Genomic DNA, 23,350 nt, shown 5'->3' with positions numbered 1-23,350 from the left:
ACACTGCATCCCATTTCACTCAGACACTGCATCCCATTTCCCACAGTCACTGCATCCCATTTCTCTCAGTCACTACATCCTATTTCCCACAGTCACTGCATCCCATTTCACTCAGTCACTGCATCCCATTTAATGGAGAGAGTGAATCCTATTCAACTGAGACAGCGAATCGATTTCCATCAGTCACCGCGCAATATTCCCCACAGTCACGGCATCACATTACCCTCAGTCACTGCGTCCCATGTCCCTCAGTCACTGCATCCCATTTCCCTCATTCACTGCATCTCATTTCACTCAATCACTGTATCCCATTTCCCTCACTCACTGCACCCCAAGTCCGCTCGGGCACTGCATCCCCATGAACTCAGTCACTCCTTCCCAGTACCTCAGTCACTGCGTCCCATTTCCATCAGGTACTGCATCACATTTCCATCAGACACTGCAGCACATGTCACTCTGTCACTGCATCCCATTTCCCTCGGTCACTGCATCCCATTTCACTCAATCACTGCATCTCCTTCAACACAGTCAGTGCATCCCATTTCCATCACTCACTGTTTCCCTTATCTCACAGACGCTGCAGTCAATTTCCCACACTCACTGCATCCTATTTCCCATCGTCACAGCATCTCATTTCCCTCAGTCACTGCAACCCATTTCCCTCAGTCAATGTATCCCATTTGCATCAGTCACTGCATCCCATTTCACTCAGTCACTGCATCCCATTTGCATCAGTCACTGCATCCCATTTCACTCAATCACTGCATCCCATTTCCCTGAGTCACTGCATCCCATTTCCCTGAGACTCTGCTTCCCATTTCCATCAGTCACTGCATCCCATTTCCCTCAGTCACTGCATCCCATTTCACACAATCACTGCATCCCATTTCACTCAGACACAGCATCTCATTTCCCTCAGTCAAGGCATCCCATTTCCGTGTGTCACTGCATCCCAATTCACTCAGTCACTGCATCCCATTTCCCTCAGTCACTGCATCCCATGTCACACAATCACTGCATCCCATTTCACTCAGACACAGCATCTCAATTCCCTCAGTCAAGGCATCCCATTTCCGTGTGTCACTGCATCCCAATTCACTCAGTCACTGCATCGCATTTCCCACAGTCACTGCATCCCATTTCCATCTGTCATTGCAACCCATTTTCCCTCAGTCACTGCATCCCATTTCACTCAGTCACTGCATCCCATTTCACACAATCAGTGCATCCCATTTCATTCAGTGACTGCATCACATTTCACTCAGTCACTCCACGTCCCTTCCTCAGTCACAGCATCGCATTTCACTCAGTCACTGCATCACATTACCCTCAGTCACTGCATCCCATTACCCTCAGTCACTGCATCCCATTTCCCTCAGTCACTGCATGCCATTTCCCTCAGTCACTGCATGCCATTTCCGTCAGTCACTGCATCCCATTTCACTCTGTCACTGCATCCCTTTTCATTCTGTCACTGCATCGCCTTTCACTCTGTCACTGCATCAGAGTTCACTCTGTCACTGCATCACATTTCACGCAGTCACTGCATCACATTTCACGCAGTCACTGCATCACATTTCACGCAGTCACTGCATCGCATTTCACGCAGTCACTGCATCGCATTTCACTCAGTCACTGCATCGCATTTCACTCAGTCACTGCATCCCCTTCACCACAGTCACTGCATCCCATTTCCATCAGTCACTGTTTCCCGTATCTCACAGACAGTGCATTCAATGCTTCTCATTTCACTCAGTCACTGCAGCTCATGTCGCTCTGTCACCGCATCCAATTTCCATCAGTCAGTGCATCTCATTTCGCTCAGTCAGTGCATCGCATTTCACTCAGTCAGTGCATCGCATTTCACTCAGTCAGTGCATCGCATTTCACTCAGTCAGTGCTTCGCATTTCACTCAGTCAGTGCTTCGCATTTCACTCAGTCACTCCTTCCCAGTACTTCAGTCACTGCATCTCATTTCCCTCAGTCACTGCATCGCATTTCACTCAGTCACTGCATCCCCTTCACCACAGTCACTGCATCCCATTTCCATCAGTCACTGTTTCCCGTATCTCACAGACAATGCATTCAATTTCCCACACTCACTGCATCCCATTTCCCATGGTCACAGCATCTCCTTTCCCTCAGTCTCTGCATCTCCTTTACCTCAGTCACTGCATCCCATTTCCCTCAGGCACTGCATCCCATTTCCCTCAGTCACTGCATCCCACTGCTCTCAGTCACTGCCTCCCACTGCTCTCAGTCACTGCCTCCCACTTCACTCAGTCACTGCCCCGCAAATTCAGTCACTCATGCCCTCCCATTTCACTCAGTCACTGCATCCCATTTCACTCAGTCACCGCATCGCATTTCACTCAGTCACCGCATCCCATTACCCTCAGTCACCGCATCCCATTACCCTTAGGCACTGCATCCCATTTCACTCAGGCACTGCATCCCATTTCACTCAGGCACTTGGGCCCAGTTCACTCAGGCACTGCGGCCCATTTCACTCAGTCACTGCATCGCATTTCACTCAGTCACTGCACCACATGTCACTCAGTCACTGCATCCCATTTCCCTCAGGCACTGCATCCCATTTCCCTCAGGCACTGCATCCCATTTCCCTCAGTCACTGCATCCCACTGCTCTCAGTCACTGCCTCCCACTGCTCTCAGTCACTGCCTCCCACTGCTCTCAGTCACTGCCTCCCACTTCACTCAGTCACTGCCCCGCAAATTCAGTCACTCATGCCCTCCCATTTCACTCAGTCACTGCATCCCATTTCACTCAGTCACCGCATCGCATTTCACTCAGTCACCGCATCCCATTACCCTCAGTCACCGCATCCCATTACCCTTAGGCACTGCATCCCATTTCACTCAGGCACTGCATCCCATTTCACTCAGGCACTTGGGCCCAGTTCACTCAGGCACTGCGGCCCATTTCACTCAGTCACTGCATCGCATTTCACTCAGTCACTGCACCACATGTCACTCAGTCACTGCCTCCCATTTCAATCACTCACTGCCTCCCATTTCACTCAGTCATTGCATCCCACTTCACTCAGTCACTGCCTCCCATTTCAGTCAGTCACAACTCCCAAATTCAGTCAGTCACTCCCTCCCATTTCAGTCAGTCAGTGCATCTCCTTTCCTCTCAGTCACTGCATCACATTTCACTCAGTCTGAGAACCCCATCTCACTCAGTCAGTGCATCCCATTTCCCGTAGTCACTGCATGTCCTTTCCTTAGTTACTGCATCGCATTTCACTCAGTCACTGCACCACATTTCACTCAGTCACTGCACCACATTTCAGTCAGTCACTGGCTCCCACTTCACTCAGTCACTGCATCCCATTTCACTCAGCCACTGCATCCCATTTCACTCAGCCACTGCATCCCATTTCACTCAGCCACTGCATCCCATTTCACTCAGCCACTGCATCCCATTTCACTCAACCACTGCAACCCATTTCACTCAACCACTGCAACCCATTTCACTCAGTCACTGCATCCCATTTCACTCAGCCACTTGATCATATTCACTCAGTCACTGCATCCCATTTAACTGAGTCACAGCATCCCATTTGACTCAGTCACGACATCCTATTTAACGGAAACATTGAATCCTATTCAACTGGGATCGTGCATCCATTTCCCTCAGTCATCGCACCCTATTCCCCACAATCACCGCATTCCATTTCCCTCAGTCACCACATCCCATTTCCTTCAGTCATTGCATCCCATGACCCTCGCTCACTGCATCCCATGACCCTTACTCACTGCTTCCCATTTCACTCAGTCACTGCCTCCCACTTCACGCAGTCACTGCCTCCCACTTCACGCAGTCACAGCCTCCCACTTCACGCAGTCACAGCCTCCCACTTCACGCAGTCACAGCCTCCCACTTCACGCAGTCACAGCCTCCCACTTCACGCAGTCACAGCCTCCCACTTCACGCAGTCACAGCCTCCCACTTCACGCAGTCACAGCCTCCCACTTCACGCAGTCACAGCCTCCCACTTCACGCAGTCACAGCCTCCCACTTCACGCAGTCACAGCCTCCCACTTCACGCAGTCACAGCCTCCCACTTCACGCAGTCACAGCCTCCCACTTCACGCAGTCACTGCATCTCCTTTTGCCATTAACTGCATCGCATTTCACTCAGTCACTGCATGACATTACCCTCAGTCACAGCATCCCAATTCACTCAGTCACTGCCTCCCATTTCACTCAGTCACTGCATCACATTACCCTCAGTCACAGTATCCCAATTCACTCAGTCACTGCCTCCCATTTCACTCAGTCACTGCATCACATTACCCTCAGTCACAGTATCCCATTTCCATCAGTCACAGTATCCCATTTCCATCAGTCACAGCATCCCATTTCACGCAGTCACTGCCTCCCACTTCACGCAGTCACTGCCTCCCACTTCACGCAGTCACTGCCTCCCACTTCACGCAGTCACTGCCTCCCACTTCACACAGTCACTGCCTCCCACTTGACTCAGTCACTGCATCTCCTTTTGCCATTAACTGCATCGCATTTCACTCAGTCACTGCATTACATTACCCTCAGTCACATCATCCCAATTCACTCAGTCACTGCCTCCCATTTCACTCAGTCACTCCCTCCCATTTCAGTCAGTCACTCCCTCCCATTTCAGTCAGTCACTCCCTCCCATTTCAGTCAGTCACTCCCTCCCATTTCCCTCAGTCACTGCATCCAATTTCCCACATTCACTGCATGTCCTTTCCCTCAGTCACTGCAGCCCATTTAACGGAGACAGTGAACACTATTCAGCTGAGACAGAGCATCCGTTTCCGTCAGTCACCGCACCCTATTCCCCACAGTCACCGCATTCCATTTCCCTGGTCACTGCTTCCCATTTCACTCACTCACTGCATCCCATTTCACTCTGTCACTGCACCCATTTCAGTCAGTCACTCCCTCCCATTTCAGTCAGTCACTCCCTCCCATTTCCCTCAGTCACTGCATCCAATTTCCCACATTCACTGCATGTCCTTTCCCTCAGTCACTGCAGCCCATTTAACGGAGACAGTCAACACTATTCAGCTGAGACAGAGCATCCGTTTCCGTCAGTCACCGCACCCTATTCCCCACAGTCACCGCATTCCATTTCCCTGGTCACTGCTTCCCATTTCACTCACTCACTGCATCCCATTTCACTCTGTCACTGCACCCATTTCAGTCAGTCACTGCATCCCATTTCAGTCAGTCACTGCATCCCATTTCAGTCAGTCACTGCATCCCATTTCAGTCAGTCACTGCATCCCATTTCACTCAGTCACGGCATCCCATTTCACTCAGTCACGGCATCCCATTTCACTCAGTCACTGCCTCCCATTTCACTCAGTGACTGCGTCCCATTTCACTCAGCCACTGCCTCCCATTTCACTCAGTCACTGCATCCCATTTCACTCAGTCACTGCATCCCATTTCACTCAGTCACTGCATCCCATTTCACTCAGTCACTGCATCCCATTTCACTCAGTCACTGCATCCCATTTCACTCAGTCACTGCATCCCATTTCACTCAGTCACTGCATCACATTACCCTCAGTCACAGTATCCCACTTCCATCAGTCACAGCATCCCATTTCACTCAGTGAGTGCATCCCATTTCACTCAGTCACTGCCACCCATTTCACTCAGTCACTGCCTCGCACTTGACTCAGTCACTGCATCTCCTTTTACCATTAACTGCATCGCATTTCACTCAGTCACTGCATTACATTACCCTCAGTCACACCATCCCAATTCACTCAGTCACTGCCTCCCATTTCAGTCAGTCACTCCCTCCCATTTCAGTCAGTCACTGCCTCCCATTTCAGTCAGTCACTCCCTCCCATTTCAGTCAGTCACTCCCTCCCATTTCAGTCAGTCACTCCCTCCCATTTCAGTCAGTCACTCCCTCCCATTTCCCTCAGTCACTGCATCCCATTTAACGAAGACAGTGAACACTATTCAGCTGAGACAGTGCATCCGTTTCCGTTAGTCACCACACACTATTCCCCACAGTCACCGCATTCCATTTCCCTCGGTCACTGCTTCCCATTTCACTCACTCACTGCATACCATTTCAGTCAGTCACTGCATCCCATTTCACTCAGTCACTGCATCCCATTACCATCCATCACTGCATCCCATTTCACTCAGTGACTGCATCCCATTTCACTCAGTCACTGCATCACATTTCACTCAGTCACTGCATCACATTTCACTCAGTCACTGCTTCCCATTTCACTCAGGCACGGCATCCCATTTCACTCAGCCACGGCATCCCATTTCACTGAGCCACTGCATCCCATTTACATCAGTCACTGCATCCTATTTCACGCTGTCACTGCATCCCATTTCACGCAGTCACTGAATCCCATTTCCCTCAGTCACTGCATCACATTCCCCACAGTCACCGCATCCCGTTTCCCACAGACACGGGATCCCACTTCACTCAGCCACTGCGTCCCATTTCCCTCCGTCATTGCATCCCATTTCCCACAGTCACTGCATCTCCTTTCCTCAGTCACAGCTTGCCATTTCTCACAGTCACTGAATCACCTTTCCCTCAGTCACTGCATCCCATTCCACTGAGGCACAGCATCCCATTTCACTCAGTGACTGCCACCCATTTCACTCAGTCACTGCCTCCCACTTCACTCAGTCACTGCCTCCCACTTCACTCAGTCACTGCCTCCCACTTCACTCAGTCACTGCCTCCCACTTCACTCAGTCACTGCCTCCCACTTCACTCAGTCACTGCCTCCCACTTCACTCAGTCACTGCATCTCCTTTTGCCATTAACTGCATCTCATTTCCCTCAGTCACTGCATCCCATTTCCATCAGTCACTGCATCCCATTTCCATCAGTTACTGCATCCCAGTTCACTCAGTCACTGCATCCCAGTTCACTCAGTCACTGCATCCCAGTTCACTCAGTCACTGCATCCCATTTCCCTCAGTCACTGCATCCCATTAACTTCAGTCGCAGGATCCCATTTCAAACAGACACTGCGTCCCAGTTCACAGTCACTGCATCCCATTTCACACAGCCACTGCATCCCATTTCACTCAGTCACTGCAGCTCATTTCACTCAGTCACTGCATCCCATTACCCTCAGTCACTGCATCCCATTACCCTCAGTCACTGCATCCCATTACCCTCAGTCACTGCATCCCATTTCCCGCAGTCACTGCATCCCATTTCCCGCAGTCACTGCATCCCATTTCGCTCAGTCACTGAATCCCAGTTCACTCAGTCACTACATCTCCTTTCCATCAGCCACTGCATCCCATTTCCCACAGTCACTGCATCCCATTTCCCTCAGTCACTGCATCCCATTTCCATCGGTCACTGCCCCCATTTCCTTCAATCACTGCATCCCATTCCACTCAGTCACTGCATCCCATCTCACTCAGTCACTGCATCTCCTTTCCCTCAGTCAGTGCATCTCCTTTCTCGCAGTCACTGCATCTCCTTTCCTGCAGTCACTGCATCTCATTACCCTCAGTCACTGCATCCCATGACCCTCAGTCACTGCATCCCATTACCCTCAGTCACTGCATCCCAGTACCAAGAGTCACTGCATCCCATTTCCCACAGTCAGTGAATCTCCTTTCCCCAGTCACTGCATCCCATTTCCCTCAGTCAGTGCATCCCATTTCCATAAGTCACTGCATCCCATCTCCACAAGCCACTGCATCCCATTTCACTGAGTCACTACATCCCGTTTCACAGAGTCACTGAATCGCATTTGGTGTTCTCACTTGAATGCAATGGTCATGAATCTCCTCCAATGGCTGGTCATGTATTTCCAATGCAAAATTTTACCAAGTTTTGATTTTCAATTTTGATTACATGTGTCTCCTCTATTCTATAAGATGCTGCAATAAACTCAAATTTGACGAATCATAATTCAACCACCATTACCTGCAGAGTTAATTTCATCAAACAGATCCAATTAGAATTGTCACATTCCCAAATCCTGATTCAAGTTTTTCTAATTATGGGCCACGTGGTTCAGAAAAAAGACACTGAGAATCAGAGAGATGTACAGTCGGGAAACAGATCCTTTGGCCCAATTTGTCTATGTTGACCAGATATCCTAAATTAATTTAGTCCCATTTGCCAGCATTTGGCCCATATTCCTCTCAACCCGTCTTATTCATATACCCATCCACATGCCTTTTAAACGTACAAGCCTCCACCACTTCCTCTGGCAGCTCATTCCATACCTGCACCACTATGAAAAAAATCCGGTCCATTTTAAATCTTCCCTCTCTCATTTTTAACCTATTCCCTCCAGTTTTGGATTCCAGCAACCCGGGGAAAAGATCTTGGCTGTTTGCTCTATCCACGTCCCTCGTAATTGTATAAACTTCTATATGGTCAGCCCTGAACTCCAAAGTTCCAAGAAATAGCTGCCTGTTCAAGCCCACGGTATACCTCCAACCTCCGATGCTGGTAACATCCTTGTAAATCTTCTCTGAACCCTTTCAAGTTTACAACAGACAACAATACAGCGCACAACAGGCCTTCGGCCCTCAATGTTGCGCCGACATCCTTCCTCTCGCAAGGAGACCAAAATCGATTGCAGTATTCCAAAAGCAGCCGAACCAACGTCCTACATGGCTGCTAAGTGATCTCCCAACTCCTATACTCCATGCACTGACGAATAAAGGCGAGCACACCAAATATCTCCTTCATATCCTTTCTACCGGTGGCTGTACTTTGATGGAACTACGAAACTGCATTCCAGCGTCTCTTTATTAAGCAACACTCCCCACAACCTTCAGTGTAAACGTGCTGCCCTGATTTGCCTTTCCAAAATGTAGCACCTCACATTTAGCTAACCTCAACACCATCTGCCATTCCTCAGTTTATTCGCCCTTGTCAATGTCCCATTATATTCTGAGGTGACCTTCTTGGCTGGCTACTACACCTTCAATCATTGGGAAACTTATTAAACACACCTTCTATTTTCATATCCAAATCATTGCATCACTTCAACTCCCCCTCCCACTCCCTGAATGACATGTCCATCCTGGGCCTCTTCCAGTGTCACAACCAAACCACCCAGAAACTGGAGGAGCAGCACCCCATATTCTGCCTCGGGAGCTTCCAACTCAATAGCCTCAATATGGACTTGGCCACCCTCAAAATCTCCCCACCCGCCAGCCTCATCCCAAGACTAGTTCCTCCCCTCATCCCCGCCTCCATGACCTGTCCGCCTTCTCTCCCACCTATCCACTCTTCCCACCTCACTGACCAACTCCCACCACTGCTTGGAATTATTTTTCTTTTCACACTTCATCAGCTCGACGTTATTTCTAAAATCTATTTTCCAATTGTTGGAAAAAGTGAGATAAAGAGAAGTAAAAGAAGTTACATTCTTCCCACTCGGGAAATCTCTGAATATTCTGTTGAAAGGCCGCCAAGGAACGATGCAATTTTTTGTCACAAACACTGTGAGGGAGACATCTTTTTCAGTTCCACTAACTCCACCCGAAGGAAGACAAACCCACGTAACATATCTAGTGACTTAAAGCATACTCTATTGTTGCCCAAGGTGGAGAGCTGGATGAACACAGCAGGCCAAGCAGCATCAGAGAAGCAAGAAAGCTGATGTTTCGGGACGAGACCCTACTTCAGAAAATTGGCGCTGGAGAATCTGAGATAACAAGGTGTAGAGCCGGATGATACTGCTTGGCCTGCTGTGTTCATCCAGCTTTACACCTTCTTATCTCAGATTCTCCAGCATCTGCAGTTCCTACTGCCTCTATTGTTGCCCTTTCACTTTACTGAACTAATATGAGCCAGTAGTTTTGTTTAGGCTCGTGTAATCTTACGGTTATTGGTCTGTACAAAATCCTGAATTAATTTTGATCGACTGACGGGAGGAGATGAATTTTATAGAAATTTTTGTTTTCTACCAATTTGCAGAGGGCATTGTGGGCGATTGAAGGACAGTGTTATTATCCTCCAGGTCTGTGGACTGCATCGTTACCAACTTGCCCATTTGCATATACATACAATATTCATTATGTACCAATGAAACATAATAAACCAATACTGCGTACTAAAAACAACGCTCACATATCAATGGAAATTTAAATATTTATCATAGAGTTTGAAGAATTGAATTCAATGATACAAAGCAAAAGCCAGTGAAGATGAGTGCAGTTGGTCAGCACTTTTGCCACGAAGTGGAGGTTGGCATTTTGAGGCCACCCAGGAACAAGCAAGCTCTGTCTAACTCCAAGGGCAGCACGGTGGCTCAGTGGTTAGCACTGCTGACTCACAGCGCCAGGGACCCAGGTTCGATCCCACCGTTGGGCGATCTTCTGTGCGGAGTTTGTACATTCTGCCCATGCCTGCATGGGTTCCTGCTGAGTGCTCTGGTTTCCTCCCACAGTCCAAAGATGTGCAGGCTAGGTGTATGGGCCATGCCAAACTTGCCCATTGTGTTTAGGGATGTGCAGATTAGGTGTGTTAGTCATGGGAAATGTAGGGTTACTGAGGAAAGGGTCGGGGGATGAGTCAGGGTGAGATGCTCTTTGGAGGGTGGCTGTGGACTTCTTGGGTCAAAAGGGGCTTGTTTCCACACTGGAGGGATTCTATGATATGGAAGTATCTTTTGAAGTGGACATTCATGGGTATGCTGGAACAGAGACCTTGAAATACTGCACAACAAATATTTGGAACTAGACTGTCAATTCAGACATAGCATCAAAAGAGGTCATGGAAGTTGTCACCGATATAAAGCAGGATTGATGAAAATCCAGCAGGAAATGGTGTCAAAAGGCACAGTATCTTTTATTCATCTCCAGTTATTTTGTCCAAGGCACTGGATGCTGGCAGGATTGAAACATTTAAGAAATGCTTCACAAATCACATATAAGGACCTGCACATCTTTGAACAATGGGAGGAAACTGCAGCACCTGGCAGAAGCCTCTCGCAGACGCGGGGAGGACGTGTCAATTCCACACAGATAGTTACCCAAGACTGGAATCTCAACTGGCTCCCCAGTGCATGAGCAGCTCTAACCAGTGAGCAACTACCTTGCCCAGAAGGGGTTTTATAAGCGCATACATTATTTCCATTAAGACAGATCCAATCCTCTATTTCCAATCAAAATAACATATTGTAGATATCATGACAACAATCAGAAATGATTTTGAATAAGTCAATCAAAAAAATTGAAATAGTTTCCAAGCCGAAATACTAGATATGGTGCAGCTAAGATGAATAGCGCAACAACAAAAAGGCCATATTTTATGTGACCATCGGTAACACTTGAAAACTTGCAACAATTTGTCGCCAGTAGTGCTCTGAAGTGGCTTGATGATGCACTCCTTCATACACTGGAATGAAACTCCAAAGATCACAAATTCTCCTTCAATACCCTGTTGTAACAGTGACTGCATCAACCTGTGTTTATGGGCCTGACTGGAATCCCACACAACATGCATAAACAAAAAAATAATCTAAGGTAATAGGAGAAAAAAATGTATGTGTGCAACGTCTTTGAAAAGCAATTATTTGTAGCGGCTGCAAGCCCATAAGGAATCTCGTTTCGCAGATGATATTCATTTGCACTGCAGGTCATGCCAGTCAGAATCAGTTTTCGTTTCATGACAGATAACTAAAATGTCCATTACAATGAACTTTGGTTGATCAGAAGATTTTAAGTAAGGACTATGTCTTATGTGAGCTGACAGCATTCGGGGATGGAGAAGGTACACTCACTGCTGGCATCTTGACACCATTGAATGAGCAAGCGTGGACACAAAGGTTGTAACAGGTCACAATTGTACAGGCAATATCTTTTGAGCTCCTTCCGAGCAGGCCTGTAATACTCTAAAGCTGTGCTAGACCCTCACTTCCTCCACCTTACGTACGCTGCCTTTTCTTTTTGACAAGAAGCACCTCTGTACCCGTCATCCAAGGCTCCTTAATCTTACCCCTTCTACCCTGTCTCAGAGGAACAAATTTATACATCACTCGCAACAACTGCTCCTTGAACAGCCTCCACATGTCTGCCGCGCCCTTTCTGTGGAACAATTGCTCCCAATCTGTACTTCCCAACTCCTGTCTGATAGTATCATAATTTCCTTGACCCCAGTGAAATATCTTCCCCTGGTAACTGCTCCTTTCCCTTTCCATGGCTATGCTAAATGTGAGGCTCTTGCGGTCACTGTCGCCAAAGTGTTCTCCCACCACGAGATCTGACACCTGTCCTGGCTCATCGCCGAGCACCAAATCCAAAATGGCCTCCCGCCTCGTCGGCCTGTCCACATACTGAGTCAGGAAACCCTCCTGAACACACCTGACAAAAACGGCTCCATCCAAACCATCTGCACTGAGGAGGTTTCAATCTATATTGGGAAAGTTGAAGTCACCCACAACAACAACCCTGCTACGTTTGCACTTTCCAACAATCTGCCGGCCAATGAGTTCTTCGATCTCGCAACTGCTATTTGGGGTCCGTAGAAAACCTCCAGTGAGGTGACTGCTGCCTTGTTGTTCCGAACTTCCACCCACACTGACTCAGTCGACAAACGTTCCTTGGCAACATCAGCCCATACCGCCTCAGTAGACGAGTCCTCAAAGGTTCTTTCAGCCGCCGTTATACTGTCCTTGACCAACAAAGCCACACCTCCCCCTCTTTTACCACCTTCCCAGACCTTAATGAAAGATCTAAACACGAGAACCTGCAACATCCATTCCTGACCCTGCTCTATCCATGTCTCCGAAATGGCCACAACATCGAAGTCCGTGGTACCTATCCAAGCTGCAAGCTCACCTACATTATTCCGGATACTCCCGGCATTAAAGTCGTCACACTTCAATCCAGCTTGCTGTCTGCCAGCACACTTCTGTGACAGTGAGGTCCTGACCATGTCCTCCCTACGCTCATCCTCCTGTGTACTGGGACTACACCTCAGTTTCCCATCCCCCTTCTGAGCTCGTTTAAATCCAACCGAATGGCACAGGCCAATTTCCCACCCAGGATATTAGTGCCCCTCTGGTTCAAGTGGATATCGTCCTGTTTGTCCAGGTCCCACCTTCCCCAGAATGAACCCCAATTGTCCATGTACCTGAAGCCCTCCCACCTGCACCATCCCTGCAGCCACGTCTTCAGCTGAAATCTCTCCCTGTTCTTTGCCTCGCTATCACGTGGTACGGTGACAAACTAGTGACGACCACTCTGTTTGTTCTCGCTCTCAACTTCCACCCTCGCTCCCTGAAATCCTGCCTGACATCCCTATCCCTCTTTCTACCTATGTCGTTGGTGCCTACGTGTCCCACGACTTGGGGCTGGTCAACCTCTCCCCTCAGGACCCTAAACACATGATCCGAGACATCACAGACCCTGGCACCTGGTAGGCAACACACCAATCGTGAGTCTCTTTCGTTCCCGGCAAATCTTCTATCAGTCCCTCTAACTATTGAGTCCCCAATGACTATCACTCTCTTCCTATCCCCGCTTCCCTTCTATGCAAGAGGGACAGACTCTGTGCCAGAGACCTGCACCCTACTGCATACCCACTGCCAACTCGTCCCCCGGAACAGTATCCAAAATGGTATAGTTGTTTTTCAGGGGAGCGACCGCAGGGGATTTCAGGGGAACGACCACAGGGGAAGGTCAGTCAAGCTACACCGGGTAAACGTGCATTTTTGGCTGAAGAAACATGTGTTTCAATGTGAGCTAATGGAAGCAGCCATGGAGTCAAAGCTAAACAGTGCGACAATAAGACAACCATTCTTAAAAGCAGCAGACAGTGTGAAAAAGAAATGAGCTGCTTTAATATCCACTTAAAATTTATGTGGAATATCAGATGGAATTTTCTTATTGACTCCATTGTGCAATCATGTCGAGCTAAAAATGTTAACTGCATTAATTAAAACTAACCAGAAACGGACTTTGTCGTAAATGGTTTGACGATTTTCTGTATCTGGAACATCCCTTTTCCTTCTCCAACGAAGATCGTACCAACCTATGGTACCAAACTGTGAGTCAAATGGATGGGACACATAATCTTTCAATTCCTCATCAAAACAGTCTCATCGTATGGTTCTGTGCAATAAAAGAGAAAGAATAAACATGTTTCCCACAATTTTGCTGATGTTTACGAACAGAATGCTCAAATTCAAAAAGTTTGGGCTGGCATGTCTGCTTCCTCCAGCCTGTTTGAACTGTTCCATTCAATGTGAAATTTGTGTTAAGTTTTAGCACACAGGTCTATTTGATCTGCGCCACCACCTTCTATTAGTCATACATGCTTTCCCCTTCTTCCTGTAATACGTTCCTTGAAGTGTTCAATGAGATTTTGATTTTAAATCTTATCGTCATATTCTTTTGATTCTCAAGCATAAATGAATCTGATGTTGCCGCCATTCCATGCAGTGCACAGCACGTCAAACAGGAGTCTTGCTCTTGCCATGAGCACTGAGGTAGTATGGGGTCACAACTGTCTCATAGTTCGGAATGAAATTCTACATATAGGGCTATGAAGAGTCATGCAGTTAATTTTATTTGACATGCTATTTCTTTTCTTAACAAATATGCTGGATTTAAAGTGATCTTCACCCTCATTTAAAATGAATCCAACGTAAAACCAGCAAATCGAAATTTTAATTTGAGTTCAGTGTTACACAAATATATGACTTTTTAAAAAATTATATTCGAGTCAACATTAACATTTAATTCCCTGACACCGGGTGAACTTACTTTTAAATTCGAATTTTCCTTCGGTATTAACGGACAAGTGAGCCTTTTTGCAAGCACCGAAAGGCTGCACCAGTTTATGCTAAAACTTGCGGAACTGTAAGTTTCACAAATATGTTCCTATTAAACACTAATTCCTATTGAAGCAGTATGAAGCCAAATTCATTCAACTGGACAGCAAAAACAGTCAAGATTTTAAAAGCAAGCAACTATTTTGAAGTCACTCTTCGAACTAAATTCCATCTTGGTGTGTGAGAGTCCATAGGTTCCTCACTCTCAACGAACCATTCAACTGTCATGCAATTACTGAAACACACAGACAAAAAACATCAACGTTAACAGTCACTAAGATTTTGAGAGTGATTTGGAATTCGTACTAATTCCCCCCTGGGGAAAATCTGTTCCAATCTGGATAGTACTCACTTATTACCATCCAACCTACCTTCCCCAGCACCTCCTCCCCCTCCACGCTATTTGTTTCTGAGCTCCCTTCCACCCTCCATTTCTCAGGAAGGGTCCTGACCCAAAACCTCAACTTTCCTCAGCCTCTGATGCTGCCTGACAAAACGTCAGCTTTTACGCTCCTGAGATGCTGCTTGGCCTGCTGTGCTCATCCAGCTCCACACTTTGTTATCTCTGTTCATTTGCCTGTTCTTTCTATCGGACATGAATCATTGGCTATTTCGTTCCCAACACTTATCCCCTAACAACCACCTCTCTGTGATACCCAGAGTGATGTATCTGTCAATTTCAATCTGCACCACAAACTCATTCACTTTGTTTCATACACTCCCTGCAATTCAATACAAGATCTTCAGTCTGGCATTTACAGCCACCCTTCTTATCTGCTGCAGCTGAAGTGAGACTCCTGACCATTTCCATACTTTTTGTCCTATTACTTGCTCTGGAAACTTTGCTGAGCACTTACCAGCTTCTAACTTTTTCCACAATTTTCCATGCAACTGAGCTCACCCGCTCCACACTTTTTATTTTTACGCCCTAGCCCCAGACCTAGCTCTGTATTTTGCGAGGATACTTGTCCCAATATGATTCTCGTCGAGCCTATAACACCAGAACGACTCCCTCCTTCCCCATACCGATGCCAATGTCCCATGAATTCAAACACATTTCTGCCATGCCACCATTTGAACAATGTACATCTATAATTATGTTCACACCGTGCCAAATTGCTCAGATAATAATCCAGAGATTATTACCATTCTGGTTCTGCTTTCTCACCTCAGCACCTCGGTGCTCATAATCCCTCAGCAGAACCTCTTTCCTCTTTCTTCCATATCAATGGTACCTGTGTGGACCACGATAGCTGGATTTCTACTCCTCCCACTTCAAGTTCCTTTGTAGCCGAGATGGAATATTCTGAACCTGGGCACCAGGCAGGCAACACTACTTTCGAGACTCCCGATCCTGGTCACAACGAACAGTGTTCATTCTCCTAACTATACTACCTCTGATTATAACTACATTTCACTTTTTATCCCCTCCTGAATGTCCCCCCTGTACCAAAGTGCTACAGTCAGTTTACTCATCTTCCCTATACCCTGCACTCTCATCCACACACGAAGAAAGAATCTCAAACCTGTTCGATAAGATCAAAGGCCAAGGTTCCTTCTGCACTACATCCTGGATCCTTCCACCTGCCCTGATCTTTGTCATTGGCCACTGACCGAGTTTCAGCTAGTTAATCTAAGGTGTGTGACTGCCTCCTGAAGCACAGCATTCCCTGGTAACTCTGCCCCACATGATTTGTTGATTGGTCAAAACTGAGATTCCAGTTCATCAACCATAAGCTGGAGTCTGGGGCCTGACCACTCCCCCGTCATATAGGTACAAATCATCATCTGGCCTGGCATCTCCATTTCAATTACTTCGATCAGCGGGGGGCCAGTCGCAGTGAGCGGGTCAGGGCTGCGGGGACAAGTCCCTGTCAGCGGGTCAGGGGTGCGGGGGGCAAGTCGCAGAGAGCGGGTCAGGGGTGCAAGGGGCAGTGTCGCAGTGAGCGGGTCAGGGCTGCGGGGGCAGTGTCGCAGTGAGCGGGTCAGGGCTGCGGGGGGCAAGTCCCTGACAGTGGGACAGGGCTGCGGGGGGCAAGTCGCAGTGTGCGGGTCAGGGCTGCGGGGGCAAGTCGGAGTGAGCGGGTCAGGGCTGTGGGGGGCCAGTGGCAGTGAGTGGGTCAGGGCTGCGGGGGCAGTGTCGCAGTGAACGGGTCAGGGCTGCGGGGGGCAAGTCCCTGTCAGTGGGACAGGGCTGCGGGGGGCAAGTCGCAGTGTGCGGGTCAGGGCTGCGGGGGGCAAGTCGCACTGAGTGGGACAGGGCTGCGGGGGGCCAGTGGCAGTGAGTGGGTCAGGGCTGCGGGGGCCAGTCCCTGTCAGCAGGTCAGGGCTGCGGGGGGCAAGTCCCTGTCAGCGGGACAGGACTGCGGGGGGCAAGTCGCAGTGAGCGGGTCAGGGCTGCTCGGGGTCAGTCCCTGTGAGCGGGTCAGGGCTGCGTGGGCCAGTCCCTGTGAGCGGGTCAGGGCTGCGGGGGGCAAGTCGCAGTGAGCGGGTCAGGGCTGCGGGGGGCAAGTCGCAGTGAGCGGGTCAGGGCTGCGGGGGGCCAGACGCAGTGAGCGGGTCAGGTCTGCGGGGGCGAGTCCCTGTCAGCGGGACAGAACTGCTGGGGGCAAGTCCCTGTCAGCGGGACAGGACTGCAGGGGGCAAGTCGCAGTGAGAGGGTCAGGTCTGCGGGGGGCAAGTCGCAGTGAGCATGTCAGGGCTGCGGGGGGGAGAGCCCCTGTGAACGGGTCAGGGCTGTGGGGGCCAGTCCCTGTGAGCGAGTCAGGGCTGCGGGGGGGCAAGTCGCAGTGAGCGGGTCAGGGCTGCGGGGGGCAAGTCGCAGTGAGCGGGTCAGGGCTGCGGGGGGCAAGTCGCAGTGAGCGGGTCAGGACTGCGGGGGGCCAGTCCCAGTGAGCAGGTCAGGGCTGCGGGGGCCAGTCCCTGTGAGCGGGTCAGGGCTGTGGGGGGCAAGTCGCAGTGAGCGGGTCAGGGCTGCGGGGGGCGAGTCCCTGTGAGCGGGTCAAGGCTGCGGGGGGCAGTGTCGCAGTCAGCAGGTCAGGGCTGTGGGGGCCAGTCCATGTAAGCGGGTCAGGGCTGCGGCGGGCCAGTCCCTGTGAGCGGGTCAGGCCTGCCTGGGGCAAGTCGCAGTCAGCGGGTCAGGGCTGCGGGGGGCAAGTCGCAGTGAGCGGGTCAGGACAGCGGGGGGCAAGTCGCAGTGAGCGGGTCAGGACTGCGGGGGGCCAGTCCCTGTGAGCAGGTCAGGGCTGCGGGGGCCAGACCCTGTCAGCGGGTCAGAGCTGCGGTGGGCCAGTCCCTGTGAGCGGGTCAGGGCTGCGGGGGGCAAGTCGCAGTGAGCGGGTCAGGGCTGCGGGGGGCCAGTCCCTGTGAGCGGGTCAGGGCTGCGGGGGGCAGTGTCGCAGTGAGCGGGTCAGGGCTGCGGGGGGCAAGTCGCAGTGAGCAGGTCAGGACTGCGGGGGGCCAGTCCCTGTGAGCAGGTCAGGGCTGCGGGGGCCAGACCCTGTCAGCGGGTCAGAGCTGCGGTGGGCCAGTCCCTGTGAGCGGGTCAGGGCTGCGGGGGGCAAGTCGCAGTGAGCGGGTCAGGGCTGCGGGGGGCCAGTCCCTGTGAGCGGGTCAGGGCTGCGGGGGGCAGTGTCGCAGTGAGCGGGTCAGGGCTGCGGGGGGCAGTGTCGCAGTGAGCAGGTCTGGACTGCGGAGGGCAAGTCGCAGTGAGCGGGTCAGGGCTGCGGGGGCATGTCCATGTCAGTGGGACAGGACTGCAGGGGGGCCGGTCCCCGTGAGCGGGTCAGGGCTGCGGGGGGCCAGTCCCTGTGAGCGGGTCAGGGCTGCGTGGGCCAGTCCGTGTGAGCGGGTCAGGGCTGCGTGGGGCAAGTCGCAGTGAGCGGGTCAGGGCTGCTAGGGGCAGTGTCGCAGTGAGCGGGTCAGGGCTGCGGGGGCCAGTCCATGTAAGCGGGTCAGCGCAGCATGGGCCAGTCCCTCTGAGTGGGTCAGAGCTGCGCGGGGCAAGTAACAGTGAGCGGTTCAGGGCTGAGGAGGGCAGTGTCGCAGTGAGCGGGTCAGCTCTGCGGGGGGCAAGTCGAAGTGAGCGGGTCAGGGCTGTGGGGGGCAAGTCACAGTGAGCGGGTCAGGGGTGCGGGGGGCAAGTCACAGTGAGCGGGTCAGGGGTGCGGGGGGCCAGTCGCAGTGAGCGGGTCAGGGCTGCGGGGGTCCAGTCCCTCTGAGCGGGTCAGGGCTGCGGGTACCAGTCCCTGTCAGCAGGACAGGACTGCAGGGGGCAAGTCGCAGTGAGCGGGTCAGGGCTGCGGGAGGCTGGGTAGCATTGAGCGGGTCAGGGCTGCGGGGGGTCAGTACCTGTGAGCGAGTCAGGGCTGCGGCGGCCAGTCCCTGCGAGCGGGTCAGGGCTGGGGGGGGCAGTGTCGCAGTGAGCGGGTCAGGGCTGCGGGGGACAAGTCGCAGTGAGCGGGTCAGGGCTGCGGGGGGCAAGTCCCTGTCAGCGGGAGAGGACTGCAAGGGGCAGGTCCCTGTCAGCAGGACAGGACTGCGGGGGGCAAGCGGCAGTGAGCGGGTCAGGGCTGTGGGGGCCAGTCCCTGTCACCGGGTCAGGGTTGAGGAGGGCCAATCCCTGTGAGCGGGTCAGGGCTGCGAGGGGCAAGTCGCAGTGAGCGGGTCAGGGCTGCGGGGGTCAGTCCCTGTGAGCGGGTCAGGGCTGCGGGGGGCAACTCTCAGTGAATGGGTCAGGGCTGCGGGGGCAAGTCCCTGTCAGCGGAACAGGACTGCGGGGGGCCAGTCCCTGTGAGTGGGTTAGGGCTGCGGGGGCCAGTGCCTGTGAGCGGGTCACAGCTGCGCGGGCCAGTCCCTGTGAGCGGGTCAGGGCTGCGGGGGGCAAGTCGCAGTGAGCGGGTCAGGGCTGCGGGGGCCAGTCCCCCTGAGCGGGTCAGGTCTGTGGGGGGCAAGTCGCAGTGAGGGGTCAGGGCTGCGGGGGCAAGTCCCTGTCAGCGGGACAGGACTGCGGGGGTCAAGTCGCAGTAAGCGGGACAGGGCTGCAGGGGCAAGTCCCTGTCAGCGGGACAGGACTGCGGGGGTCAAGTCGCAGTGAGGGGGTCAAGTCGCAGTGAGGGGGTCAGGGCTGCGGGGGGCCAGTCCCGGTAAGCGGGTCAGGGATGCGGGGGTCAGTCCCGGTGAGCGGGTCAGGGCTGCGGGCGGCAACTCGCAGTGAGTGGGTCAGGGCTGCGGGGGCAAGTCCCTGTCAGCGGAACAGGACTGCGGGGGGCAAGTCGCAGTGAGCGGGTCAGGGCTGCGGGGGGCCAGTTGCAGTGAGCGGGTCAGGTCTGCGGGGGGCCAGTCCCTGTGAGCTGCTGAGGGCTGCGGGGGCCAGCCCCTATCAGCGGGTCAGGGCTGCGGGGGACCGGTCCCCCTGAGCGGGTCAGGGCTGTGGGGGGCCGGTCCCCCTGAGCGGGTCAGGGCTGCGGGGGGCTTGTCGCAGAGAGCGGGTCAGGGCTGCGGGGGACAAGTCGCAGTGAGCGGGTCAGGGCAGCGGGTGCAAGTCCCTGTCAGCGGGACAGGACTGCAAGGGGCAGGTCCCTGTCAGCGGGACAGGACTGCGGGGGGCAAGTCGCAGTGAGCGGGTCAGGTCTGCGGGGGGCAAGTCACAGTGAGCGGGTCAGGGCTGCGGGGGGCAAGTCGCAGTGAGCGGGTCAGGGCTGCGGGGGGCCAGTCGCAGAGAGCGGGTCAGGGCACCGGGTGCAAGTCCCTGTCAGCGGGACAGGACTGCAAGGGGCAGGTCCCTGTCAGCGGGACAGGACTGTGGGGGGCAAGCGGCAGTGAGCGGGTCAGGGCTGTGGGGGCCAGTCCCTGTCACCGGGTCAGGGCTGCGGAGGGCCAAGCCCTGTGAGCGGGTCAGGGCTGCGAGGGGCAGGCCGTCTGAGCGGTTCAGGGCTGCGGGGGGCAAGTCGCAGTGAGCGGGTCAGGGCTGCGGGGGGCCAGTCCCGGTAAGCGGGTCAGGGATGCGGGGGTCAGTCCCTGTGAGCGGGTCAGGGCTGCGGGGGGCAAGTCGCAGTGAGCGGGTCAGGGCTGCGGGGGGCGAGTCGCAGTGAGCGGGTCAGGGCTGCGGGGGGCAAGTCGCAGTGAGCGGGTCAGGACTGCGGGGGGGAGAGCCCCTGTGAACGGGTCAGGGCTGTGGGGGCCAGTCCCTGTGAGCGAGTCAGGGCTGCGCGGGGGCAAGTCGCAGTGAGCGGGTCAGGGCTGCGGGGGGCAAGTCGCAGTGAGCGGGTCAGGGCTGCGGGGGGCAAGTCGCAGTGAGCGGGTCAGGACTGCGGGGGGCCAGTCCCAGTGAGCAGGTCAGGGCTGCGGGGGCCAGTCCCTGTGAGCGGGTCAGGGCTGCGGGGGGCAAGTCGCAGTGAGCGGGTCAGGGCTGCGGGGGGCGAGTCCCTGTGAGCGGGTCAAGGCTGCGGGGGGCAGTGTCGCAGTCAGCAGGTCAGGGCTGTGGGGGCCAGTCCATGTAAGCGGGTCAGGGCTGCGGCGGGCCAGTCCCTGTGAGCGGGTCAGGCCTGCCTGGGGCAAGTCGCAGTCAGCGGGTCAGGGCTGCGGGGGGCAAGTCGCAGTGAGCGGGTCAGGACAGCGGGGGGCAAGTCACAATGAGCGGGTCAGGACAGCGGGGGGCCAGTCCCTGTGAGCAGGTCAGGGCTGCGGGGGCCAGTCCCTGTCAGCGGGTCAGAGCTGCGGTGGGCCAGTCCCTGTGAGCGGGTCAGGGCTGCGGGGGGCAAGTAGCAGTGAGCGGGTCAGGGCTGCGGGGGGCCAGTCCCTGTGAGCGGGTCAGGGCTGCGGGGGGCAGTGTCGCAGTGAGCGGGTCAGGGCTGCGGGGGGCAAGTCGCAGTGAGCAGGTCAGGACTGCGGAGGGCAAGTCGCAGTGAGCGGGTCAGGGCTGCGGGGGCATGTCCATGTCAGTGGGACAGGACTGCAGGGGGGCCGGTCCCCGTGAGCGGGTCAGGGCTGCGGGGGGCCAGTCCCTGTGAGCGGGTCAGGGCTGCGTGGGCCAGTCCGTGTGAGCGGGTCAGGGCTGCGTGGGGCAAGTCGCAGTGAGCGGGTCAGGGCTGCTAGGGGCAGTGTCGCAGTGAGCGGGTCAGGGCTGCGGGGGCCAGTCCATGTAAGCGGGTCAGCGCAGCATGGGCCAGTCCCTCTGAGTGGGTCAGAGCTGCGCGGGGCAAGTCACAGTGAGCGGGTCAGGGCTGAGGAGGGCAGTGTCGCAGTGAGCGGGTCAGCTCTGCGGGGGGCAAGTCGAAGTGAGCGGGTCAGGGCTGTGGGGGGCAAGTCACAGTGAGCGGGTCAGGGGTGCGGGGGGCAAGTCACAGTGAGCGGGTCAGGGGTGCGGGGGGCCAGTCGCAGTGAGCGGGTCAGGGCTGCGGGGGTCCAGTCCCTCTGAGCGGGTCAGGGCTGCGGGTACCAGTCCCTGTCAGCAGGACAGGACTGCAGGGGGCAAGTCGCAGTGAGCGGGTCAGGGCTGCGGGAGGCTGGGTAGCATTGAGCGGGTCAGGGCTGCGGGGGGTCAGTACCTGTGAGCGAGTCAGGGCTGCGGCGGCCAGTCCCTGCGAGCGGGTCAGGGCTGGGGGGGGCAGTGTCGCAGTGAGCGGGTCAGGGCTGTGGGGGACAAGTCGCAGTGAGCGGGTCAGGGCTGCGGGGGGCAAGTCCCTGTCAGCGGGAGAGGACTGCAAGGGGCAGGTCCCTGTCAGCGGGACAGGACTGCGGGGGGCAAGCGGCAGTGAGCGGGTCAGGGCTGTGGGGGCCAGTCCCTGTCACCGGGTCAGGGCTGAGGAGGGCCAATCCCTGTGAGCGGGTCAGGGCTGCGAGGGGCAAGTCGCAGTGAGCGGGTCAGGGCTGCGGGGGTCAGTCCCTGTGAGCGGGTCAGGGCTGCGGGGGGCAACTCGCAGTGAATGGGTCAGGGCTGCGGGGGCAAGTCCCTGTCAGCGAAACAGGACTGCGGGGGGCCAGTCCCTGTGAGCGGGTTTGGGCTGCGGGGGCCAGTCCCTGTGAGCGGGTCACAGCTGCGCGGGCCAGTCCCTGTGAGCGGGTCAGGGCTGCGGGGGCCAGTCCCCCTGAGCGGGTCAGGTCTGTGGGGGGCAAGTCGCAGTGAGGGGTCAGGGCTGCGGGGTGCAAGTCGCAGTCAGCGGGTCAGGGCTGCGGGGGGAAAGTCGCAGTAAGCGGGACAGGGCTGCAGGGGCATGTCCCTGTCAGCGGGACAGGACTGCGGGGGTCAAGTCGCAGTGAGGGGGTCAAGTCGCAGTGAGGGGGTCAGGGCTGCGGGGGGCCAGTCCCGGTAAGCGGGTCAGGGATGCGGGGGTCAGTCCCGGTGAGCGGGTCAGGGCTGCGGGCGGCAACTCGCAGTGAGTGGGTCAGGGCTGCGGGGGCAAGTCCCTGTCAGCGGAACAGGACTGCGGGGGGCAAGTCGCAGTGAGCGGGTCAGGGCTGCGGGGGGCCAGTTGCAGTGAGCGGGTCAGGTCTGCGGGGGGCCAGTCCCTGTGAGCTGCTG

The 23,350-nt window shown here is 54.3% G+C and overlaps 1 long non-coding RNA gene across 1 annotated transcript in view; it reads right to left on the bottom strand.

Annotated features, from left to right (window-relative positions):
• LOC132207769 (uncharacterized) overlaps positions 1-23,350 on the bottom strand; it is a 210,710-nt gene that overhangs the window by 82,150 nt on the left and 105,210 nt on the right. Inside the window, exon 5 of the long non-coding RNA XR_009443797.1 lies at positions 13,943-14,107. This is a non-coding gene — a long non-coding RNA (uncharacterized LOC132207769). The remainder of the gene's footprint in view (positions 1-13,942; positions 14,108-23,350) is intronic.

This window comes from Stegostoma tigrinum, unplaced genomic scaffold, assembly GCF_030684315.1.
Source record: "Stegostoma tigrinum isolate sSteTig4 unplaced genomic scaffold, sSteTig4.hap1 scaffold_152, whole genome shotgun sequence".
Lineage (NCBI taxonomy): Eukaryota > Metazoa > Chordata > Chondrichthyes > Orectolobiformes > Stegostomatidae > Stegostoma > Stegostoma tigrinum.
Note: the sequence above shows the minus strand (reverse complement) of the source record. Positions and strands in the feature narration are given on the sequence as shown.